The 24,786-nt window shown below is 44.1% G+C and overlaps 2 protein-coding genes across 5 annotated transcripts in view; both read right to left on the reverse strand.

Annotated features, from left to right (window-relative positions):
- Nucleotides 1–24,786, reverse strand: part of zmiz1a (zinc finger, MIZ-type containing 1a) — a 124,013-nt gene that overhangs the window by 93,587 nt on the left and 5,640 nt on the right. For 3 of the 4 annotated variants that reach the window (XM_033613166.2, XM_033613162.2, XM_033613164.2), the window contains exon 2: nt 3,489–3,609. The exons of the other annotated variant lie outside the window; for it this stretch is intronic. The gene's annotated coding sequence lies outside the window, so the exon portion shown is untranslated. The remainder of the gene's footprint in view (nt 1–3,488; nt 3,610–24,786) is intronic. 4 annotated transcript variants of the gene reach the window in all.
- rps24 (ribosomal protein S24) overlaps nt 1–24,786 on the reverse strand; it is a 135,056-nt gene that overhangs the window by 52,229 nt on the left and 58,041 nt on the right. The window lies entirely within an intron of this gene.

Genomic DNA, 24,786 nt, shown 5'->3' on the forward strand with positions numbered 1-24,786 from the left:
ATCTCTGTGTCTCACGCCCAATATACAGTATCTACATACACATGAGGGCACACAGGAGTTATTAGTGTGTGCGCTGCTTGTCAATCCGTCATATGGACACGTTTACCTCAGAAAACCTTAAATCTGGGGAAGAGGAAAGATGGAAAGAGAGGAGGAATGAACAAAAAAGGAAGTGGGTGCAGGACACAAGATAGAGGGAGAGAAACAGTCGAGAATGAAGAAGAAGGCTGGGAATGGGATGCTAATTCCCTTGGAGTGAGCTAATCCCTAAGAGGTCTGACATCCTTTGCTTTATCTAGGAATGCCATGTGGCACGAGGCGCAGACAACAGACCAGAAATGCCTGACACTCAAGACTACGTCCACTACGTCGCTAATTTGAAAAGCGCTCTTTACATAAGCAAACGATATGTGCCAATAGAAAGCCTGTATTGAGTGATCAGCGAAATTTTAAATGAGAAACGACTGAGTGGGGCTGCGAAGGGGGTTGAAATTAACTTTTTTTGTCCATCGGCCACCGTGGCTGGTGGATTTTAAAGTCCATCAGCCACTTACAGATAACTATTGTTTTGTTGGCTGGTGAGTAAAGCAGATCTAGCAACCGGTTGTATATTTTTTGGGGCTAATTTCCAACCATGGCTACAATTAATGAGTATATTCATTACTGACTAACCTGCTAATTATTTTCACAGCAAATCAATTCATCATTTAGTCTCTAAAATGTCGAAAAAATGTGAAAAATACTCATCACAGTTTCTCTGATTTGTTTCTTTTGTCCAACCAGCTGTCCAAAACCCAAAGACTCTTCATTAAGTACGATAAATGACAAGGAAAAGCAGCAAATTCTCACATTTAAGAAGCTTGAACCAGCAAATGTTTGACATTTTTGCTTGAAAACTGGCTGAAACGATTAATCAATAGTCAAAATAGTTGGTGATTAACTGTCTTTTGATTGACTAATCGATTAATCGTCATAGCTCTACAACGGGTGGGTTAGAAACAACTCAATGTTGTTCTTTTGGCCTCAGTGCTCCTCAGTACCTGCTCATGCAACTCAGGGTTTACGTCATTGTTTACCAAAAGCTGTTTTCCCCGATTCCTCATCTCTGGAGACCATTTTCAAAAAGTGTAGTTTTTAGTTGTAAAAGCTGCCAGCTTAGTGTGGATGTCAGGCCCAAGTCAAGCAAAAAAAAAAAAAAAAAAAAAAAGGAACGACGAGGAACAGAAGTCTGGCTGTATACTGCTAAAGCGAGACTACAACAGCTACAACAGCTACAACAGCTACGTGCGTCTGCTCCATAACGAAGCCGTGACCCTTTGACACACAACTATAAATTTCGCCTGTAGCGCGAAGAGAACACACAGAGGGAATCCACCCAACCATTACACACTCAGACAAACACACACACACTCTTCCTTTCTCCTCAATCTCGACTTCATCGCCTCACAAACAGCCACAGTGTTCAGTGTCAACAGTGGTCACACTATGTGGCGCTAACATTAAAAATGCATCCAATTAAAGCTGCAGGGGAAAATACTCCTCTGTAAACGGCAACAGTCTGTAACATGTTTGCAGCGATGATAGGCTTTCTAAACAAATTAAGCCAGAGGAGCTCTACATTACTCATCCTGGCTGGCTGTCTGGCCAAATTCTGCCTCAATTGCACAGTTGTTTGATCAACTGTTGGTGCGCTGTGTATGTGTTAATGCGAGAGGAGGAGAAAAAAAGAACAGATACGAGTCCAACGGATACCAGGCGAGCTGAATACAGCGAGACAGCAGCAGAGAAACGCAGCAAAACTTGTCTCCTATACTTTCATGTTTCTGCAGTCGTGTGCTGTCATATTTTTGCAGCTCTGTTCCGTCGGCTGGCAGCGTCTCTTTTTCTTTCACTGTGCACTACTTGTCACTCCGCCGATGGTCGGCGGGTGTGTGTTCGAGTAGTGTATGTGTGTTAAACCTGTCGCTTTCTGTGCTCTGACGTCCATGCGCTTATCGCTTTGGCTGATCCCTGCTAGTCGCGCATGTGTGTACAGTATCTGTGTCTGTCTGTCTGTCATACACATTGCGCATGCATGTGTGTGTGTGTTTGTGTGCGAGGCAGATGTTCCCCGGGCGGTGCCATTGCTCAGTGTTCACACACACGGCACTAAGGAAGATTAACCGGCACTTTATTTATTTATTTGCTTCCTGGATCTGCCCCCACCCAACAAACCACCCACCACCCACCCCCCAATCCTCCTTAATCCCTGGTAGCAAAGAATACAGAAGGAAAAGAGAGCACAATACTGGAGCTCGGTGGCAGAATTTTACACCACTCAGGATGTAGTTTAAAAATGACTAACTTTTCTGGTTCAGGGCCATGAGTAAAAATGTAAGTGCACAGACACAAGAAGCTTGAATGTGGACCACAATAAGCTCTTCAATGTATCACATTTCATCAGTATAGTGTAGTGCTACTATTAAATTCAATATCAGATTACAAAAACGTGGCACTTAAAACTCTACAAAGGGCAGAAAAATGTGACATACAGTTAATTAAGGCTTGAGAGAGGACTTAAAAGTTAAAGCATCAATTTAAAGGTACAGTATGTAGGATTTTGGGGCAGACATGGAATATAAGTATGTTTTCTTTAGTGTATAATCACCTAAAAACAAGAACCGTTGTGTTTTTGTTACCTAGAATAAGCCATTTATATCTACATATGAAGCAGGTCCTAGTGTACAGAGATCACAATGTTGCACAGCCATGTTTCTACAGTAGCCCAGAGGGGACAAACCAAACACTGGCTCTTGATAGGGCCACTTGCATTGCACAGCATCAGAAAAACAATGATTTGTAATGTGAAAATGTTTAGATCACCAGATCTGTGTGTTATGGAGAGACAGAAACCCCTGAGGATATTTTCTGCTCCTGGTAGAAACCTCCTGAATTCTAACCTCACTGCTTTGTGCCACTAAATCCCCCTAAATCTTACACACTGAACCTTGAAGTTGCATAGTCTAGAAACTCCTGTCAGCACTCTACACTCACATTCACTTTTTCTCACTAGAAATCAGCATGAACACATGAATCTTCCTCCCTGTCCCCTGCCCTGCATCTACTGACTGCGGAAAAATGAAAAAATTAAGAAAATTTAAGTTCTTTGGAACCAAACCGCTCTTGAATCATAGCGCCATGATTTTTGCTCTATTCTCCGAGTATTGACACTGGCCACAAGCTTCTCGGCGGGGACTGGCTGGGTTTTTTAGCCGGAGCCAAATAAGATCCTGCACAACTCCTCATAAACAGCAGCTGCAGACTGCTCAGTTCCCAGTTCCTCCCCGGCCGCCAGCCCAGGAGGGTCCAATCAAAACCAGCCACATTACTCCCTCACTTCGCCTTTGTGTGCCAAGTCTGCTCCGTGTTGGAAAAAAAAGAAGCCAGGACTAAACCAGAGAGCGTGCAACAATCACCAAGCTTTGGATTAGAAGGAAAAATCTTTTTACCTGTGTGAACTTTGACCTTGGTGGTACTGCCGCTGTGGTGGTGGCCGCCCCCTCCCCCACCCCGCCCTTCATGTATTCCTCACGCACAGTCCTTCACTGACCCCCCTCCTTAAGCGGTGATCTGAGGGGAAGGAAGACAGAAAGAAAAGGCTGTTAAATTTCTTTTAATGAAATGCCAGGGAGAAGCTGGTTCAGACAGAGGACAAATGTCTCACAGAGAAATAGACCCTGGTGTTGAAAAATGTATGCAGGAAGCCATGAGGGACTTTGCTATACTGCCCCATTTACTCTACCTCCTAACCCTGCCGGAGAGCCAATGAACCAATGAACAACTGCACCACCTATCACAGTGCCGTGCCTGTGTACTGCAGCAGTCCTGTATATCCCCCCCACGCGACCCCACCCCCCACTGCACAGGAACAATGTCCTTCCTAAAGGTTATCAGCAGCCTGGCGCTTGGTCAGCCCTCATCCTGAGTCCATTACACACACAGCAGCGAGATTCACTGCCTTAATACACCTCTCTTAGTCTCTCCTCACTGCTTCGCTGCACCCTTTACAGGCTGATACAAATCCAGCATAGGCCCAGAACACACATACACAGGTTTTGGGATTAGCCTAGCAGCACATTGCCATTCTGTCTCCAGACATCTGCCACGCACTTCACTTTGATTGGTGGAAGTTTCATCATGAAAACTGTGATGAAATACCACATTAGCCTGCATATTACACAACCCTGATTTTTAAACTCCTCTCCTCTCTTTGCAGGACTTTCCTAGCCACGCTAGTCAGTTAAAAAATTCAATTTGTCCAATACTTTATCTTATGATCAACTAGCAGCACTCCCATCAGTCTCAGCTGTGTTTAGTGTTTGGTGCTAATAAGCAAATGTTGCTCAGTTTAGCATGCCAACAGGCTTAACTGGGATGGCGAACCAGGTCAGTATCAGTATGTTAGCATCGTCGCTGTGAGCATGTCAGCATGCTGATGTTAGCATTAACCTCTAAGCCCCTGCTGTGCCTAAGCCCAGCCTCACACAGCCTCTAACATTGCTGTAGACTCTTACTCATAAGGTAAAATTTCACATGTATTGTCACATACAAGATGTATGAAAATGCATTTAAAATATGTTTTATAGTAGCAATACAGCACAGTGAATCCAAAACCAGTGTCAAATACTTTAGAGTTTCTCTCCACCAAACTGTCTCCGGGGAGGAAACTGCAGCTACAATCACATCTAAGATAACAAAAGAGCTCTTTTTTTTATATTAAGGTGAAGCCACTTGTAGTTGCCTCATTAATCCAACTCCACTTCAACTATGTCTGTGCCTGATTGTGCCGTGGCCTTTCCCAAAAGCTTCAAAAGAAAATGCAGGTGGCTCAGAATAATGTTATCAGATACATGCTCACAGAAAGGACCTGTAGGAATATTATTACCTGTTGAAGGTCGAGTTAAACTGAGACTGAAGCATATGTTTGATTTACTTCACAAAAGTGCCCCAGAATACATGAACTGACAAACTGACATGGATGGAAGCCAACATAAGTGCAACACAAGAGCAAGCATTATGTCAGTGTTACTCTTGTTAAAGGTGAAATAGCAAGAAGCTCAGCCTGTCCCTGGAAAGCAAACAGGGCCAAACAAAGGTAGTTTCTAAAACAAAAGTTAAATGCTATCCTGTGGGATTTTTGTGTCGTGATACTCCTTTGAGTTGTTGTGCCTTTAAATTCCTCATAAAAATCAAATCAAATGTACTGTAAAAGGGGTCACTTATAATGAAGAAGACAGAGCATTTTTCAGCAGTTCTCCTGCATACACTAACAGAAACAGAGACTTAACAACTTTATTTGTTTCACTCTTTATCTTAAGGTCTTCTGGCAAAGACAATCACTCAGGAAGACACACCGCTCTCTGTTCTCTCCCATTGTTTCATCACTTACAATCTCTACCACCGGTGCAAACAAGCTTCCTCTGCTTCGGGCTGCCCTCATGGCCATTTTCCAAGAGGTACAGTTTGTCTTGGCACTTTTAATCAGAGTCGAGGAAATTTTGGCCAGTGGGACGCTGAGATTTACATAAAAATACGGGAGCGTAACAGAGATTTCATATCAGCAATACTGGAAGGAACTACAGCAGCTATACAAGGTAGCAGTGTGCCACATGGCAGGAGTTTGCAGAAGTTAAAGTGCTCACACGCAATGTTCAAACATTTAAATGTGACAAAAACTATTTCCGTCCCTCCCATCTCCTACTGATATTGAGCCAACAATACATGGTTGGTTTAAGCAGGAGGGGCGTATGGACGGAGCGGAGCCCCCCATACATCTTAACACCTGCTCGTTCATTTAATCCACGAGAAGAAGGGAGCATACTGAGGAACATACTGTGGGAAGCGGGGGTTGATTTTGGACCGAGGCCAAAAAGAAGAGGACAGGGCGGAGGAGAAACCCATAAATACGCGGGGAGGCGAGCAGGTGTCGCAGACAAATGTGATTTACAGGGTCTTCGTCCCATACAGTGCTGACAGGTAAGCCTATTAGGTTGATATTACCCAGCTATAACACGCACCGATGGACCCTCTTAAAAACGTCTGTGCAGCGAGTGTGCAGAGGTTATGGGTTTAAGAGAAAGATTATAATATCACATTGTTAAGGTGGCCATACGTTATGTTCTGAAAATTCAATTAGTATATATTTCTTAAGGCAGCATCATTTAGCAACCTCACAAGAGAGCAATATTTATCTACCTAAAAACAACAACATGGTTTTGTTACAGCTGAGTTTAAGAGCAGAACCGGGCAAATATTTTTTCTCACACTCTGAAATGACACCAGGCTACAAAGCCAACAAGTGCGGGCGAGAGCTAAATAGTGAGACGGCAGTGCATTTTCAGCACATCGGAAACTGCCGGGGAGCAATCACCAAAGACTGCAAACGTTTATGAGAAACTAAATGCACTAGAACATCGAGCGGAGATCTGCAATCGAGTTTCTCTTGTAATACTGCATGGGAGACACGAGACTACAAGAAAATTGCTACCACTTGAGCGGCACACTACAGATGGTGTTGAGAGCAACACAGCACAAAGCAATGTGTTCCTTAATAATGTGGTGAATATTGCAGTGAAGAGCTGAGTGCTTTGTACAAGCTTCTGCAGACTCCAGCTTTTTTTTTTTTTTTTTTTTTTTTTTTACCCTGTCAGAAGTGTGAACTCTTTCATCCCAGATATAAGAGGCTGCGGTAAAATCCTCAAAGAAACTAATCGTGTTAAATGAGGTTTGTGTCTGTATCCATGACTTCTGAGTGTGTGTGTGTACATGTGTGTAAGGGGGAGGTTATAGGTGCTTCTGGGAGACTACAAAACTCCTGTCACCTTTGGATCTAAACTCTGTGTCAACTCTCCACTCGAGCCACTCGTCTCCTGTTTCATAATCGTGCTTGGTATTACTCTCTTAACACTTCAATCCTGGTAATCGTATCTGATGATGTGGCTGTTCATTGACTGCGATAAACCAATTTTCTGCGCAAAGCCGTTAAAGTGATTCGAATGCTGGAGATGACAAAGCCCAAGTTTTCCCGTTAAAAGCCCTTAACACCACAACGTTTAGTTTAGCTTCCTGGGGGGAATCCTAGTCTCAAGCGGCTGCTCAACTCATACAGACACTCACTTGGACGTGCACATACTCACACACACACACACATATATATATATATATACACACACGCGCACACTTACACCTTATCATCCGAGGCTGAGGAAGCAGAGGAGCTATAAAAGCCAACCTCATCTCCTTAAAACAGGCAGGGCTGTCCCTGGGCGTCTTAACACAACTCATCAACTGTTAAACCAGAGAGAGAGGCAGAGCAGTAAAAATCAATGCCCCCCAACACGGCACACAGCAGTCAATGATGTTAGGTGGAAGAGGAAAGAGCGAGAATTTGCAGCAGCGTCTGGAGAGGCAAGGAGAAGCGAGCGGGAGGGAGGGAAGGAGGGAGAAAGTCCATGTTAAGCTAAAAGCGGTAAGCTAATATATGTAATTGATTACCTCTATGCAAATAGAAGAACTCTAAAGACCAGAGAATGCAATTTAAAGCAGCAGAGTCTCTGAAATCGATTGGCGCTGTGAGTGAGAGAAGCCATTTCCCTCCAGCCAAGATAAAACACTTTACTATGAGCTGTCAGATACTTATCAGGAGGAAATTAGCAGAGGAATACCATTTTCCCAAAACAAACAGGTCAAGTGTTTCTCCTCCTTGAGTGGTCTCTCCCTCTCCTTCACTCTCTGACGCTCTGATATCATCATCTGTTATTTCCTCCCTGTTTAAATGCCAGCAGCGGGCCGAGGCTGAGGGCCGCGTTTCATTCAAACAGATCATTTGTAATAAAAAACCATGCAGGCGGGCGGGTCCCCGCGCGCCAGCAGGAGCAGGTTGTTGTTTGAAAACGGAGAAGATGAGGTCTCTGGTTCGCCTCGGCTCCCGGGAGCAACCCCAGAGCCTGCCAGCGCCCGCACGTACACTCTGACGCAAGTCCGTCCTGAAATCTGCGAGCCAGATCTCACCAAAACAATATTTGCGTTTTTCTGGCCTGCAGTGTGTGTTCCTGGCTGAGGAGAGGAGGGGAAAAAAAAAAAAAGCAAGAAAGAAAACACTCATAAGAACAGAGCACAAAGAGATGTCGAAGCAAGCAGCAGCCCACACAAGACAGCCTTGTCGGAGAGAGAAGAGGGCGGCTCGGCGTCAACATCAACACCGGTTCTGCAGTCATCGCTCAGCAGGTAATTATGATAACAACGTGTTCCCTAGGCAGCTTCTCTCTGATTTAGTTTCCAAGCACTTACCCTTCCTAAAATCTCCTCCCGATAACATCTGATATGATTACAAAGTCAAGATCCTTTTCAAGGAGCGCCCACTTATGTGCCTCTAATTTGGTGTATAGTAACTCTCCCTCTTGTGACTGCTCAATGATGCTTCTCATCTTATTGTGTATGCTTAGTTAAGACATTGCAGCGTTCACATTTTCATAACATTTTGGAAAATGCCATGACATAAATGAACCTCACCTACCAGCGCCATCTGTTATTGAGCGCTCCACTGCCTGACATTACCTTCAGTTGTAAACACAGCCTTGCCACATGGGGGAAATACATCATTCATTGTGTCTGTTATCATCCAGTTTTAACAGTGGGAGTTTGGCCCTGAATGGAGTCGGCGGAGTTGACCCTGTGATTACCTCTGCGATGAGGCATTTTCCTTGGCTGTCATCACAGTCGACCCTTTAAACAGCCAGCGCTGCTCGACAACCTCAACAGCAATGGGGCTAGGCTGTTGACATACTGAAGACATTTAAGATAATCCCGGAGATGTCTCTGTGTTTTCCAAGATTACATCTTCAAAGGGGAAACGCGGCCGGCAGCCTCTACTTGAAAGGGAGAGAGATGCGGAGGGCTCTTGTTCTGAAGGAGGGGGTGGAATAGCTCAAGAATGCAATCATGGTTTTGGAGTGGAGGAAGGCCTGTCCTGGCTAGCTGAGCTGGCGGGTGGTAGAGAGGAATCAGACCCGAGAGAGAAAACACACCTGTTGGATAGGACAAAACAGAGGGAGGTAAAGAAAGGACTCTCACCTGTGCGACCTGGCAGAGGCTGTAAATCACACAGTTCATCTATGGCCCTGCCCTGCCTTTTGTAATGTCAGCTATGGTGTCACGCTGAGGTGAAATGATCAGGTTTAGAGGGCAAAACACACACAACACATAACAGCTCACAGAATTAGCTGAGCCTAAAATATAATTACTTTGTTTTTATATGATTTTCTTTAGAGAAGTGTCCATGATACACTTCTTTTTAATTTACGCTACGCTATTTGTCGCAGAAACAGATCTTTTCCAAATTTATTTCATATTTATTTATAACTACATGACCTTATGTTGAAGTGTGAAAGAGCAAGTGAGCAGGGATTTCAAAATATTAGCACATAAATGGCACGGACATGTCCTTTCGTTGCGTTCTCTCTTGCTGTCTCACTTCGCATTCTTCCGTACTTACACTTGCTATTCTGAGTACATGAGTAAGTTCACGCTGACAAGTCTGGCAAAATGCAGTGGACGACAAGTACTCAGATGGTGTACTCAACGGTCAAAAAGTTGAGTGTGGAAAACTGGACACCTCTCACCCTCAATGGTCGCCATCTTGGCTACGCAGTGGAAGAGGAGGGAGCACCTTACTTGGGAAAATGGTGTCAGAAGAAGCTGCAGTAAGCAAGCAAACAAGTCAGCACAAAGTCTGATTAGTGTTTCCCAGAATCCTGATGAAGACCTTGAGTCGATACGCGTCGGCCTGTTGCATTGCCTATGCTCGAAAAATAAATAACTTATATTTTCATTCACCCAAAGATGGAGTGTTTGTTTGTCTTTCATGGTCGTCTGCTTTAATTTGGGACTTCCAGTGTTCTTTGTTTTGTACTTTTACTGCCTCGCCAAAGAGTAATGGTCAGACCAGCCATCAGAGCCAAGCAGTGCTTCCCTTTTTCCATTGTAACCAAGTCTGCAAATATTTTTGCGGGCGAAAAATCACAATCAAATGTTGGCAAGTAGCAATTTGACATTAAAAAAAAGATGCAATGGTCAAATGTCAGGATGGTCATATCCAGTAAGTGCATAGCAGCTGTTCAATTCCAGGCAACAAAACCCTGTCGATAAGTACTATGCAAGTAAGTGCATGGTGTACACAGTGTCCTATATCGAAGTGTACGAACAGAAGGATCCAAATTGGGACACAGCTGTGGTGCTCATGTTATGTAAAATCTAACCAATCACACATTAACTGACACTGATTCTCACCATTATTTTTTCTCCATCTCTAAATCACTTGAGTGCTCCTTTAAATATGTTTCTATTGTATGTCATCCGAAATGTATGCTGGTATGTGCTGGTGAGGAAACTTTTGAGACTCATTTTCAGGCCTAACCATGTCTGTGTTGTCTTAAAGATATCTTTTGGATCACAATGTGACAAAGTTAAAGTTAGGGCGTATTAATCCCCAAGGGGAGATCTGTCCTCTGCGTGTGATCCATCCTGACGACTCGCTTCCTGTATTGTGGGTGCTGTGACTCCAGTCATCGTGACTTAACTCCTGCATAGCCTCCGGGCACGTCTTCTCCCACAGTGCTGTGCTTTACATACTGCATCACCGCCAAGCATTTTTAGATACTTTACATGACATCTGTGAGGAGCTGTGAGCTCCTGCATGGCTACTTTACATCTCCAAGCATTAGCGATGCTAAATGAAATGTGTCACACACAAACTGCTCAGGAAGTATTAAATAAAAAAGCAAGAAATTCTGACTCATATCTGCAACAAATGTCAGTAGTGACGTCCTCGTTGGCTGTGAGCGCCTCTTATTAATGACTCACGGAAGTGTTTGCTAACGTGGTTCTGACGGACATAGAAATCACTCAGCAGTATCCTTCCCAGCCGCTGACCAGCACTGTGAGAACATTGGTGCTAATTATAGGACAGGAGTATTTTGACACAGAACACGGGGGAGAGCTGTGAAGAACACAGAAGTAATAATAGCAGTTTCTACTACAGCAGCCAAGTAGCAGACAAAAAAACTGAGTCTTTATGCTTCCTTTCTGCTCAGTCCTGCGTCTCAGCTGACATCATCAGTGAGTCAGCAACCAGAGCTCAGAGCCGGGATCAAAAAGCACAGAGTGAGGTCTGTCTATTATCAGCTACACATACTGTACGCCATGAGAGGGCACAAACACCCAGACAAAGAGGCACAAGTCACACAACCACCAGAAGGCTATTTTTGAGCAGCGGAAGAACAGACAGAGGAAAACAAATATGTCATCAGCGGGAGGCTGGGACCGAGTTGACGAATCAGTTGAATCATAATTGAGTCTCACAGAAAGGGACTTATTTTCGAGTGAGCACTGATAAACAGCAACGTGGAGCAGACACAGCAGCGTTAGGTACAGCGTGGTTCATCTGAGCGAGCTCTGCGGTGGGCCCCTCCTCCGTCCCTCCAGCCTCACTGGCCACGGTTGAAAAATTAATGCAGCAAACTGACAACACTTAGGGCCTCCCTCTCTCGCTCCCCCCCTCCCCTTGTACCAAACAGGATCAATTACCAAAGCAGGGCTCCACTCAGTAGCGCTAAAGAAACAAGAGGCACTCTCCATCACAGCTGTGTGCGAGTGTGCACGTGCAAGTGTGTGTGTGTGTGTGTGTGTGTGGAAGGGTTCAGGCAGGCTTATGATGAGCAGAAAGAGGAGGAGGAGGTGGTAATAGTCTGTTTGCTTCTCTCTAATGACAGCGGCAGAGTGGATTAGTGAGCCTCCTAACCCATCAGCATCACTCCTCCCAGTAAGTGACAGAGCATGTAAATAACCAGTTGTGGCCACTAGCAGCAGGGAAAAAAAGAGCGAGACGGGGAGGCTAATAAACCGGGAAGGTCTAAATGTGCGGGCGTTTCGTCCGCACGCCTTCATTTGTATGCAGGTGGAGATTTCGAGGAGTTCCATTTCTACAACATCAGCCAAGTTATTCAAATGCAGCACATCTGACTGGAGAGGATAACATAAAGAAAGGCATCAGCAGAAATGGCAGCAGGCAGTAATCCCCGGGCCAGGCCACATGTGTTTGCCACGCAGGCAGGCAGCGCTGTCAGTGGCAGCAGCACCCATACAAGCCTTATCAGTGGCAGCCATAGGACTCTTCTAATAACCCTGCTGATGCTCTGCAGCGCATGGACAGACAGGGAGACGGACAAACAGACAGGTTTCACTTCCCATTTAAAGAAAGAGCCTGAGCGCCAGGTATCAGCCTGTCGCTATGCGTGTGTGTGTGTGTGTGTGTGTGCACAGACTCTGAGTGTGTTTTGTCGCGTGTAATGTTCTGACAGCTTCATAAATGCTGTCACTTTCATCTCAATGCACTCCACTACTGACCGCCCCATCTATTAACCCCCTCCACACACACACACACACACGCTCATTTTGCATTTATGACAGCGTTTTCTAAACTCGGGCATGCTGGTGCTGCAGCCCCAGTAGGAGCGTATCTGACTCCAGCATCATTATCACCATTCAAAAGGTCAAGCGCAGTGCTTCCAGCCTCTTCTTTGTGATTTATGCCTTTGTGCTATTACCTCTGTTCACATTAATCTCCATCTGTAAATCTAATCACACCGCCTCACCATCACAGCTCCTGGTGCTCTCAGGACAGAAGCCATGGCCGACGGGAAGCAGCTTATGTAAATACGCGGGCTGTTGACACAAGATGGGCAGCACACGGTGATCTCACTGCTGTGACGCGACATGCCGATCAGAGTGCAGATAAGAGCAGCCATCACTTTATTGTTGTTTCGTCTCATTTACTGTCACCATTCATCTCTATCTTTACGTCCTTTCGTGCTGATGTACATTTCAGATCTTCATGAGCATTTTTCCTCGGCTCATCTTAAGTGACTGAGGTTGTTGTCGCTGAAAGGAACAAATAAAATGCAGGAACAGTGCTGCAGGACTCCATTTGTAGTCAATGAATAACTCCAATATTGACACCAGTAAATGAGGGTGTCACTCAGATGACGCAAAAAAAAGAGAGCAGCATAGTCAAATGGAAATGCTTCCAGGCGTTTTTTTATGTGAGCCAATAATCATTACCCTCAGAAAAGCTCCACAACCAATTGAAGCGTCATGAAAACATCTACTCTCGTGTGCCTTGAAGCAGCCTTGGAGCACTTTGAGCAGAGTGGCCGAACGCCACATGCAGTATAAAGACTTAATCAGGTCTCCTGTGTGGAAGTACAGCGGTGCTTTCTGAGAGAATTCCCTCTGTTCCCTCGGCTGACGGGAACCTTGGCGATGACACAGAGAAGCCCGCTGGCCTGTCAGCTCGTCTCGACGCGGCTCAAATCAGCACTCGGCTCCGGAGAACTTCCACTGCTGCGCTGACACGCACTCGTACACTGGCTGACACGAATCTACAGCATCACTTCAAACATCCACTCAGTCCCTCAACATCATACTCGACATGTGCCGTGTGTGTGAGAGAGATTCTCGGCATCAAGACGAGCTGAATCACTCCAGCTATTAAATTAGATATTACGTGGCATACAACCATCTTAAGACAAATGTAGGGAGAGCGGCATGCACCTGAAGCTGCAGGGAACATCACCTGTTAAAGGTTATGTTGGCACAATTTTCCTGTGCTGTATCAAAATGCCTATCCAACCCATTATCTAAACTTAGCCAAGCTATTTCTGTTCTAGACATGTTTTCAATTAATAAAACATTAGCCTATGATAATATCAATGAGAATTTTATAAATCGTGTCTTAGAAGTCTTGAAACACTTTCCTTTGATGGGAGAAGATAACAAACAACAAACTGATGCTAATTGTTGCAATCTGTTGCAAGCATCACCTTGAAAATGCACAACATACAAGCCCCGGCTGAGAGCAGCTTTAGGAAATCAATACAAAGCCCTAATTCCTTTGACAGATATTATCAACTCAAGATTTCAAGATGGTGACTGATATTTTATGTGCCACCAAAATGCAAGGAGAGAGCTTTTAATAATTGATGGCGCTGGAGCAGGGAGATTTTTAACCGCTCTCCTCCTGTTATCAATCATTAATGGAGTTTCCATCAAAAACACTTCAACCCCTCAAGTATCAAATCTCTCTTGAAGGTGGAGGGCCCACATTCAAACATCCCACTTAATCAAAGGGCACACAATGTGCTCTCCCTTTCTCTCATTTTCGCTGGCGCAAATTAGGATAATAACAGCACAAATTGCAAAATTGTTCACGGCGTAAGTGTAAAAGTAGGCATTTTAGCTGAGGTCTTCCTGTGAGTGATGAGGGTTAATGGGAAAATTCTAAATGTTTAAATCACATGGGGGGGGGGGGCTTGCCAACCTGCGCCTTTACTTTCTTTCTCTCTTTGTGGTATGCAGAGCTGTTTAAAGCTCTATCTATCTATCCGGCTCCGCTCTGCTCTGTAAAGCTGCAAGGCCTGCCTGGTCAAAGTCATACAGGACGCGATGTGCATCAGCGACACTCACAAAGAGCCTTTACACTGATGTTACCCTTTAAAAACAACCACAAGGTTACACACACACAGTGCTGCGTGTGCACACACACACACACACACACACACACACACACACACACACACACAGCAGAGTCAGCTAGAGTTTACTGCTTTGGACTGAGTTTAAGGGATCAGCCAAGATCTGTCTATCTCAAAGTGCGCCACCCAGCTGGGGTTACATTGAGTAAAATGTACTTATATCACTGCAGCATCTTCTCCGACAATCCCGCAGCCTCACTTGCCACCCACACACACACACACACACACACACACACACTAGACTACATGAGCGCAGCAGCTAAGTGATAGCAGAAATGATAGAGTATTCCTAATTACCCATCAAGATGGTTTTGACAGTGTTCTGTGTGCCATTGATCAGTGTCATGGCGCAGTGCCAGCAGCAACTCGGTTCTGTTTGATTTGTAGTTGCAGCTGAGTAGCGGGTGGTACACCGGGAGAGCTGCAGCCGCACTCTCTTTCACTTTCTCTCCCTCCCTTCCTCCTTCTGCACCCCCCGCCCCCCAACCCCCCTTTCTCTCACTCTCCCCCCACACACACACACTCTCACACTGTCCTGTTTCACTGGCCCGACCTTGCCTGTCATCAGTATAAAACACCTTTTCCAGGCTGCTGCATAAAAGGCGCAGAGGAGACTCGAGGAGGATTCTTCTAGTTTGAAGAGTTCAGGTGTAAAAGTGAGCAGGATGCATTTGGATTTAGGACATGAGGCTGTGCTTTTCATTTAAACCTGGACAGAGACATTTAAGTTTACATATAGCGCTGGAATAAATGGTTGCGTCTGACAGAAATGTTTTGACTTTAATAATCTAAACATTATCTAGCAGCTCTGTGAGGCTGCACAGCAAAGCAATGCACAGGAGTGCTTCGAGCTAAATGTTAACGTCAGCATGCTCACAATTACAATGCTAACATGCTGGACAGGTATGTTTATCATTTTAGTTTAGCATGTTAGCATGCTAATTAGGGCTGCAGCCATCGATTCTTTCGGTAATCGAGTATTCTATGGATTATTTTGGCGAGTAATCAGGTAATCGCATAAGAAATATTTGCAGGTTTTCATTAAATTACTTTAGCTTTAATTAAGGACAACAGTAATGTATAAAAGACAAAATGAGAAAAGTCTCTGAAATGAGAGAAATGAGCAACAAATTTGTTTCCTTTTTTGAAAGTCAGAGCTGTCAATTCTCACGCAATTGGTATAAGAGTCGCGCAAATGACCGATTTCACACGCACTCATGCTACACTGCCATTTCTCACGCTTTCAAAAATAATTAGCGTTGGGCAGTAACATCACTAGAAATAGCTACCTTACAAATTTAACAGCATTCTCAGTGGCCTGGTGGTAACATCACTACTTTCTGAGTCAAATAGCTTTTCAGTAGTGAAGTTAAATAATTTGCCTCGAGGCTTTTTAGTAATCGAATTATTCGAGTTACTCAAGGAATCCTTTCAACCCTAATGCTAATTAGCACAAAGTGCAGCTGGGGCTGATGGGAATGTCATTAGCTTTGCAGATATTTGGTCATAAGCCAAGGAAATAAATGGAATTTATTGAGTTTAAATCTCAATAACTGTTTACACCTGTTTAAATAAAGGCTGAATAAAAAAAATCCATAGAGCCATATCACTAGCATGACTAGATATTGAAAACAATCACTTATTCTGACTTCTAAAATACGAGAATTTGCTCCTTTTCTCTGTTTTATATTGTTAGAAGACCTTGAAGATCTTCAGGTTTCGGGCAAAACAAGCCACTTGAAAACATCACTTTAATCTCTGGGGAATTGTGATGAGCATTGTTCACTTTTTTCTGTCATTTCTAAGACAAAATTATTCATCTATAAACCAAATCATCAGCTAGACTAATAGTAAAGAACACAATTGGTAGCTGCAGCCAGTAAGAACCTATAGAAGCTATAAAAGGTGTGAGTGTAAGCTGTGTACTCACTGATGTAATGAGATACATTATGGCAGTGCAGAATAAGATACATCAAGGTGAATGGGTGTTATTGAGCACAAACATATTAAAGAGTGATTTATACAGTGTAAGCATACTGTGAGCCCTGGCTGTGGAACTATAAGTGAACAGAATTAATGCACAGAGCCAGCCAGCTAATATTTGCTTAGTGAATGTTATCTGAAATTTGCAGCACAGCTAGTTTTTTTAATGTACATTGGCCGCAGGTTTGTCTGGTCATATGAGCTGTTCTAATCTTAAACCAATGCAGCAGAGCTACAGAGGCGCCAGCCTACACAGTGAAGATGTACAGTGTATTAACTCACACAGTGTAACCTCTTTATAATGACCGAATGTAAACATCTTTTTTTCGGTCTTGCTGTTCTCCGCACTTGACAAAGCATTTACACTCAGATAATGGAGCCATCATAGGCTTGGGCTCCTGCCAACTAAGAGTCACAGGTCAATTATCTTTCAAAAGATAACAGCCGTGTCTGCTATTTATCTAATCTGGGCCTGATTCCCATCTCAGGGATTTTAAACTAAGTAAACAAGATGTTAAGATATTCGTTTTGAGAGGGGACGGGCGTCATAAAGGGGACTAATCTGCTCATCACACATGCTAGCCTTCTACTTTGTGACTCTGCTGACTCACATGAGACGAGATGAATCAAAGCAGCTTCATTCAGTGACTCAGGAGCTCTGTAGAGCCAAGTATTCCTCAGGCTTTGAGTTAATCAAATGGGTCAATTGCTTTATCTTGAAGGACCATACAGTGATTTTATAGCATGATTTAAGACCTTGAATCCCTCGCCAAATCTGGGATTTTTTCAGCGATTCAAAGGTGTTGTGCTCATTGCAGACTGTAAACAACAGAGCCAATAAGAGCTTTATATTAAGAACGTGAATGTCATCTTCCTGCACCAAAACCAGCACATAGTGAATAGTAGGGCTGCCCTTGGAAAGTCAAAGATTCAAATCATTAGTCAGAGACCCCTCTGTCAACTGAGATTCCATTTGTCAGTCGGTGGACCTCTAGGGATGTTTTTGTTGCTTTCACTCTGCTCTCTGGTGCAGGCAGCTGAGGACACAGAGGCAGGGTGAGTGAGATGAAGGCAGCTGTGCAGCGAAAGAGGCTTTGTCCACTCAGGCTCAGCGCTAAAGATGACCTCTGCCTTCTGCTTAGAAGTGGAAAAATTCACAGATCACAGCTATTCCATATGATACAGTCTGTGTCTTTTGTTTGATATATAGTGTCAGCAAAACTATTGTTTTACATTTCTGATCTGCAGTTAGCCTATTTAGCATGCATTAGCTCAGAGGGCTAACTTTGCTTGTTTACTATACTGCCGAACCCAGTTCAAATGTTCAAACTCTATGGAAAAAAGTAGTGAATATGTCGCGAATAAGCAAATGTACACAGTATGATAACCATCATCTTTTAAATCACGGTAAACCTTAAAACCGGTATGTCGCTGCAACCTTACCTGACATAATTCTGAGTCAGGAACAGTCCTAGTGAACAGTCAGATTATCAGACTAGTGGTTTTGTAAGTAGAGCCCCATAACTACACGAAATCCTCAACTTATCATCAACCATTTGTAAAGCACGCCATACATTTATACAAGTTTCCTCTTCACTGCCTTTCAGACAACCTTTGGCGCCCATCTATTCAACTTCAAAATCAACTTACAAAGAGTAAAAAAGTATTTAAGATAGTAGACGTAACCTTTATGCCTTTTTTTGTCAAAGTTGCTCTACAACTGTGTGGTATCTGACGTTGCAAACAGAAACCATTTTCAGAACTCTCCCGACATCTGAGAGCTGACAGTTGAATGCTGAAAAGCTTTGCACTGACAAGCTGTGTTGTCAGAAAATCAAATCAACACGGCAAGTGAGTAAACATGGATGTGAAAAGGGAGCATGTGAATTTAGTTGTTTCTTGCTTTTACAAAAGGTTGCTCTCAAATCTCAGATCTTGTAGCATCTTCAAATACACCGGCAGGAGGAGTTTTAACTCTCTGCTGTCAACTGCATCACAGCGTTCAGATAATATAACTTAAGGGCAACACAATGCTCTATGTAGGGTGGTGGATTAGCTATCTCAATCAAGTTTCAAGTCTCTGTGAGTTAAAGTTTGTAATTTCATGAGAGGAACAGGAGCAAATGGCAGCCTAAAAGGTAGGAAATCCATCAGAAAGTATATGTAAAATACAGTGTAGATGTTTTGTTAATGGGACACAGCGTGCACAAAAACCACCCTCTTTTTCCCATAAACATCTGAGCCAAGCATTTACCGGTGTTGTCACTTGGCATGAGCTCACCTGTTTTGAGGAAAAAGCTGCCACTGCAACACCAATAAATGTCAAAACACTGAGTGGGATCAATACACAGCCATTAATCTCTCAAGAAGGTATGTGAAGTATCAAACTTGGCAGACACTGTGTATGTCAATCCACAGTTACACTCTCTCTAACACAACCCAACAGCCGCAATTAACACCCTTTTATTCATTCTGTCATTGGTTTTGTCATTAATGGCGCTGCCCCAGGCACAAAGATCCAGTTTAACTGTCAGAATCCTCCTTTCAGATCAGCTGCACATCATTGCAGCTGACGAACAGCCTGATAAAACCGACGTTTCGCTCTGCTCCCTGCACCTGTGAGTCTCAGAAAGAGCTTTATCAGGAAGACGTGGGACACTGCCAGCCCCGTTTGACTTGCACAGTCCAAACGACAGACGTCTCCACACACAGACAACAGCTTAATACCCTGGTGTGTGTGCGGCTGTGCGCCGTGTGAATTTTAATGAGCGAGACAGAGAAACATGGAGACCAAAACACAGAGATAGAGCTCTCAGATTGTCTCCCACGGTATCTGGACGGCTGCTACTCTTCGTGACCCCGATGCTTCGAGCCACAGATCAGATCAGGGACACAGTGCGACAGATGTCTGCCCTGGCGCTCTGTTCCAGGCATGAGTGCTGCTGGCACACACACCAAAGACGGGGGGGGGGGGCAAAAGGGAGAGAACAGGGTGAGCAAAGAGAGAGAAGATGGTTGGCATGAAAAAGGAGAGAGGAGAAACGAGGGAGGGAGAGGGTGGATGAGGAGAGTTTGCCCTCGGAAATCAGACGTCACACCGCGCAGACTTCATCGGTGGGACGAGATCCACTCTGTCATGTTTCTGTCAGACAGCAACCAGTTTGGTCAGAAAGTGACACTACAAGTTTAGACATACCTCTCTCCCTGACTGACCCGGGGGAGGAACAGGAGACCTCGCATGCACCATTAGTGCTCTTTTTAAAATATCTGTTCAGCATAGGCAGGGGAGGCTGTCACACACTGAATAATGCACTTAGAAAAACACACAAGCCCTGTGTCTGAATCTACAGTAGTAGGCTGATAAAACTACAGAAGACAGTGTTCAGAAGCCTCCACGCAACATATGACCTCTGCACAATGACTCTCCCCGTCTACTCTCGCTTTGAGGAGCAACACGCAAAACAGAAGATGAGAAGAAAGAAGAAGGGAGCTAATTATAGCCTCACAGCAGGATGGCCAGAAACAAACTTGATTATCATCATCGTCGAGAAGGCACAAAGGAAACCTGCCGCCTCCCCCCTTCCACCACAATCCAGTAGAGAGGCTTTTAGCCTTCGTAATGATTTACAAAGTGACAAGTCAAACAGATTTACTGTGACAGCCTGAAAGGGACCAGCACGAACACTATCATTGCTCACGTGACCAGACCTCCAAGCCCTTCTCCTATTCCCCTTTTCCTCTGCCACCTCCCCTCTCTTGAGCCCCCTCTCCCGCCTGTTATAGGGGACAGCGAAGAATGAGGCTGGCTCAATAGAGGCAGGCAACAAGCCTATTCAATTCCCCCTCCCTCGCTCAACACGAGCCCCCTTCAAACGAGAGGGAAAAGCTCTGCTTTGTGGAAGTTAGTTACTTAAAGCGACAGCCCCCCAGATAAGGATCTGGTCACGGAAAACTTGTGGCACAGAGTAAACGGAGATACCTTTGTACAATTTTAACACCATTACCCAAGGTTTATCAGACTTAATGAGCCATGAATGCAAAGTGAAATTTTCAGCTTGCAGGAGCAGCTGACAACATTTCCGCAGCAGCCTTGGCCCTTCCAGTGGCCATGAAACACTATTAAAAACACTTATTAATCTGCAGAGGAGGATCATTAAAAATGGAAAACATTAGGAAATCATTGCACCACACTTTTCATTATCACTACTTTTTGAATAAAGAAAGTGCTCTCTCCCTCTCTCTCTCTCTGCTTGTGTTTTCCATCCATATTCATAAGAAGGTGTCTTTGTGCCCTGAGTGACAGGATCTACATTTGACTTTCATTTCCGTAGCTCCTGAAATATGGAGCAAATTTATGTTTGAGAAGCATCAGTCCCTCCAGGCATGAGACGCTGTGCCTGGTGCAGTCATCATTTTTTTCTTTTTCCACCCTCTTCATTTTCTGGAAGGTGAAAAACACCTTGGCTGTTCCGAGCTTTGAAAACAGAGCCACCCCTAAAACCATCAGAGCTGGCGGCAGAGAGATGTGTGCGGAGAATTCTCAAGGAGCACAGACCCTCGGGCTACGCAGATTCAGTTTCCCCCTTTCTGGCTTCCAAAAACAAAGGAATTCCAGAGAAAATCAGGGCAGGACCTCACCCCAAGCCACCGCTGCTGCTGCTGCTACCCCCACTTCCCTCCCTCTATTGCTCTCACACACACACATTTCATGGCAACGTGCACACACACACAAACACACAGCACAGCAAAGGTGATTTCATGCAACCATCAATGAGACACACCTCCTCTCTTGTTATACAATCATGTTGATTTGATATCCGGGGAGACGTGGCTACAGAGACATGACAAGGAGAGGGAGGATGGGGGTGTGTGTGTTAATGTGTGGGGGTAGGTAACATATTGTTTGGCCCTAATTCATATCTCACAGCCATGTTCAGCCATGTCTGTCTGCTGTTGTTGCTGCTGTTGTTGACCATCCTTAACCAGCCCAGACATTGCTCCATTCAGGTTGTAGCCACACATATTGAGCAACAACCTCAAGATGTTGCAGGTTGGGCTGTGGTATAGCTCCCCCCTCCTCTCCAAATATATGAGTCAGACATGAAACGTGTGATGTCCTCACGTGTATCTTCAACAATGTCAACACATGCCATTCAGAGTCCACTCAGCTCCCAGCGGGGAGCCAAGTAAAGGTTACAGGATGGCTGTGAAAGCAATATGGCTGATATGTGTAATAACTGTATTACATGCTGCTAATGTATGTGATCTGAAGTAATGGGCAGTTGTTGGGATAGGAGCAGACACAGAATTGAATACTATGGGATGTTTTCAAAAGATAAGTTACGATTTGTTCAAAATCAACTTTCCCATTTAGTGTAAAAACACAGATTGAGGTATACTTTAAATTAAACAAGACTAAGAGTCTAACCAGTAAAGTTTGTTTATAAAGCACCTTAATGTAAGGCTACGCTTTGAGCTAGATGCTAACATCAGCATGCTAACATGCTCAGTATGACTGTGCCAATGTGTAAAATGTTTAGGCTTTACTATGTTTAGTAGAACATATAAAACAGTGGTTCCCAATTGGTGGGTCATGGGTCCATTCTGAATGGACCACAAGTGACTTGTGAATGTTTCAGATTCATAATAACCACACTTAATTTTGAAGTACAGCACAATCCCAATCACAGCCTTTATTTCGAAGTGCCATTTCCTGCTGTATAGTGAGTGAATAAAGGACAGCCACTAAATAGAGACAGCGACCTAGCTCGACAACATGGCCAAATACAAGTATGACACTGCTAACTAACTGTGTGGACCTTGAACTAATGACTACAGAGAAATCTGGACCCCATGGCTGGACCAGTTGGGAACCACTGGTATAAAAGAAGTGGACATAGCCACGGTGACCTCTCCCATTGTCCAGCTGGCACTGGACGTCAGTATGACATCAAGAAGACATTGTGGTTGGAATGAAAATCGTGGATGTTAATATTATGACATCTTGCAGGCATTAGGTTGTGTTCTCTATACCTTACACCCAAATGTTATTCTATGTCAAGATGATGTTGGCCTGAGACCTTTAGAAGACGTTGGATTTTGGTTACTTAACACAACTTAAAACGAACAAAATATCAACAACAGTGGTATTAGACATCCTGACATTGAATTTTGGTCACCCCACATCACAACCTAAATTCAACCAAATGGCCAGCTTGGTGGTTTCTGGACTGCTGTTTGAAAGCCTCGAGTTCAGCATTTTGGTCATCGCCATCTTGGGTTTTGGAGTCAGAATTGACCATATTTGGATGAGAGGGTTTGGAGGCATGCAAGGTGGATCTGACAGAGAACCTGAAGACACTATGCATGTCCGACTTGTCAATTACAAGGTAACCAAGCCCTAAAGCATACCTGGTTTCATCGTCTATTTTACTGTAAATGGGACCATAATTTACAAAATGAACATCATGCTGTATTGAAGAAGACTTGAAACTAGCGATTGAGACCATAAACTCATTGAGAAAATGTTTGCTGAGGTAATAAATCAAGTGAAGAGCAGGGTCATTTTTCCATGGAATTCTATACAATTGGACTTCTATTTCCAACCAGTGAAGTCACCCCCTGCTGGCCATTACAAACAATGCAGGTTTAAGGCACTTCCCAGTAGCTTCACCTCTCAGATCCGAAGGCTACGTCCACTTCTTTTATACGGTCAACATGTTTACAATTTTAGCTTAGCTTGTTAACATGCTAACATTTGCTAACTAGCAGTAAACACAAAGTACAGCTGAGGCTGATGGGAGTGTCATTAGTTTTGATGGTATTTATTCATTAACCAAAGTATGGGACTAATTGAAATTCTGACCTGATGGTGGCGCTCCATGAAAAGTCTGTGAATCACCAAAGGGATTGTGCAGCAAAGTTCTTGGCAATCTACTGAACAGTTGTTGAGACATTTCAGTCAGAATCAAACATAGTCACCCTCTAAAAAAAGTCAGAGGATCACCAGAGTCATTAGGATTTATTTTCACCATGAATCAGTCCACAATTTCACAACTCACAGTGGATGAGATAGTTTCAGTCTGGATTAAAGTGATGCAATGTGATTCAGCATGATTCAACAAAAAAATGTAGCAGCAAGTTAGACATATTTTCTGTACAGACCGCCCCTCTTCTTGTCATGAAGACATTAAACAGTGTTTTTGGAAGTGCAAAAGTAAATGGAGAATCAGGTCTGGGTCTGATAACATCCAATGCCTCTCCCTCAAACTTGTGTTCCTCACTCATCTCTCCTAATTTGGTAATTTCTACAAAATGTAACAGGATGCTACATACACTGAAACTATTAATAAAATATTTGTTTACTATAAATACTAAATAAACGTGTGTCATGATCAGTTTTGTGCGTCATGTAAAATCAAACACCTCTTTGCTTTTTTCCCTCTAGTTCACATATTATGAACAGCAACGCAGCATCCTTTAAAAATCATAAAACACAGGGACCCTTGCTGTTTTGTCAATAATGTTCACCAGATAATTAAAGAGCCCTGGGAGACAATGATAAACATTGTTTAGAGGCTGATCCCTGGCAAGCTCCAAGCAGTGTATCATTGCTGTCTCCGGAATACACACGATTAGCCTGGTCTCATTACTGATATGATAAATGACGGCTTCCACCGTGGCTTTGGTTTGCTGGGAGGACGTACTTGTAACAGGCGGAGATTAGAAAAAAAGTGGTGAAACACATTGCCCCCTGTAATAGACCAGGGATAAACAAGGGAGATGGGTTATCTGCAGAGCGATGGCAGATAATGTGTGTGATATCTGCAAAAGTCTGCGCTCAGTTATTGTACTTTCTACCATATGTTATCAAATGCTGAGATCACTGTTTAATAAAGTGGACTTCTTTATTTGTTTCGCTCCTCATCACAACCCTACCTTCTCCATCCCCTCTCTGTCTGTGAACTTAATGCTGCGGCTCGGCCCCGGCCCACCAGCCCGTCTCTCTTTACAGTTGGTGTATCCACACAGAGGTTTAAAATATGCCCCTTTATCTGAGCCGCCCAGGCGGGAAAATGAAAGGGATGTCAGTCCTTAGAACCCTGGGAAAGCGCCTGGCTCAACCGCCGGTGTCAAAACCGAGGGGAGGGCACCAAGCAGGCAAACACGCTGCACA

The sequence above is a fragment of the Epinephelus lanceolatus genome, chromosome 17 (assembly GCF_041903045.1).
Source record: "Epinephelus lanceolatus isolate andai-2023 chromosome 17, ASM4190304v1, whole genome shotgun sequence".
Lineage (NCBI taxonomy): Eukaryota > Metazoa > Chordata > Actinopteri > Perciformes > Serranidae > Epinephelus > Epinephelus lanceolatus.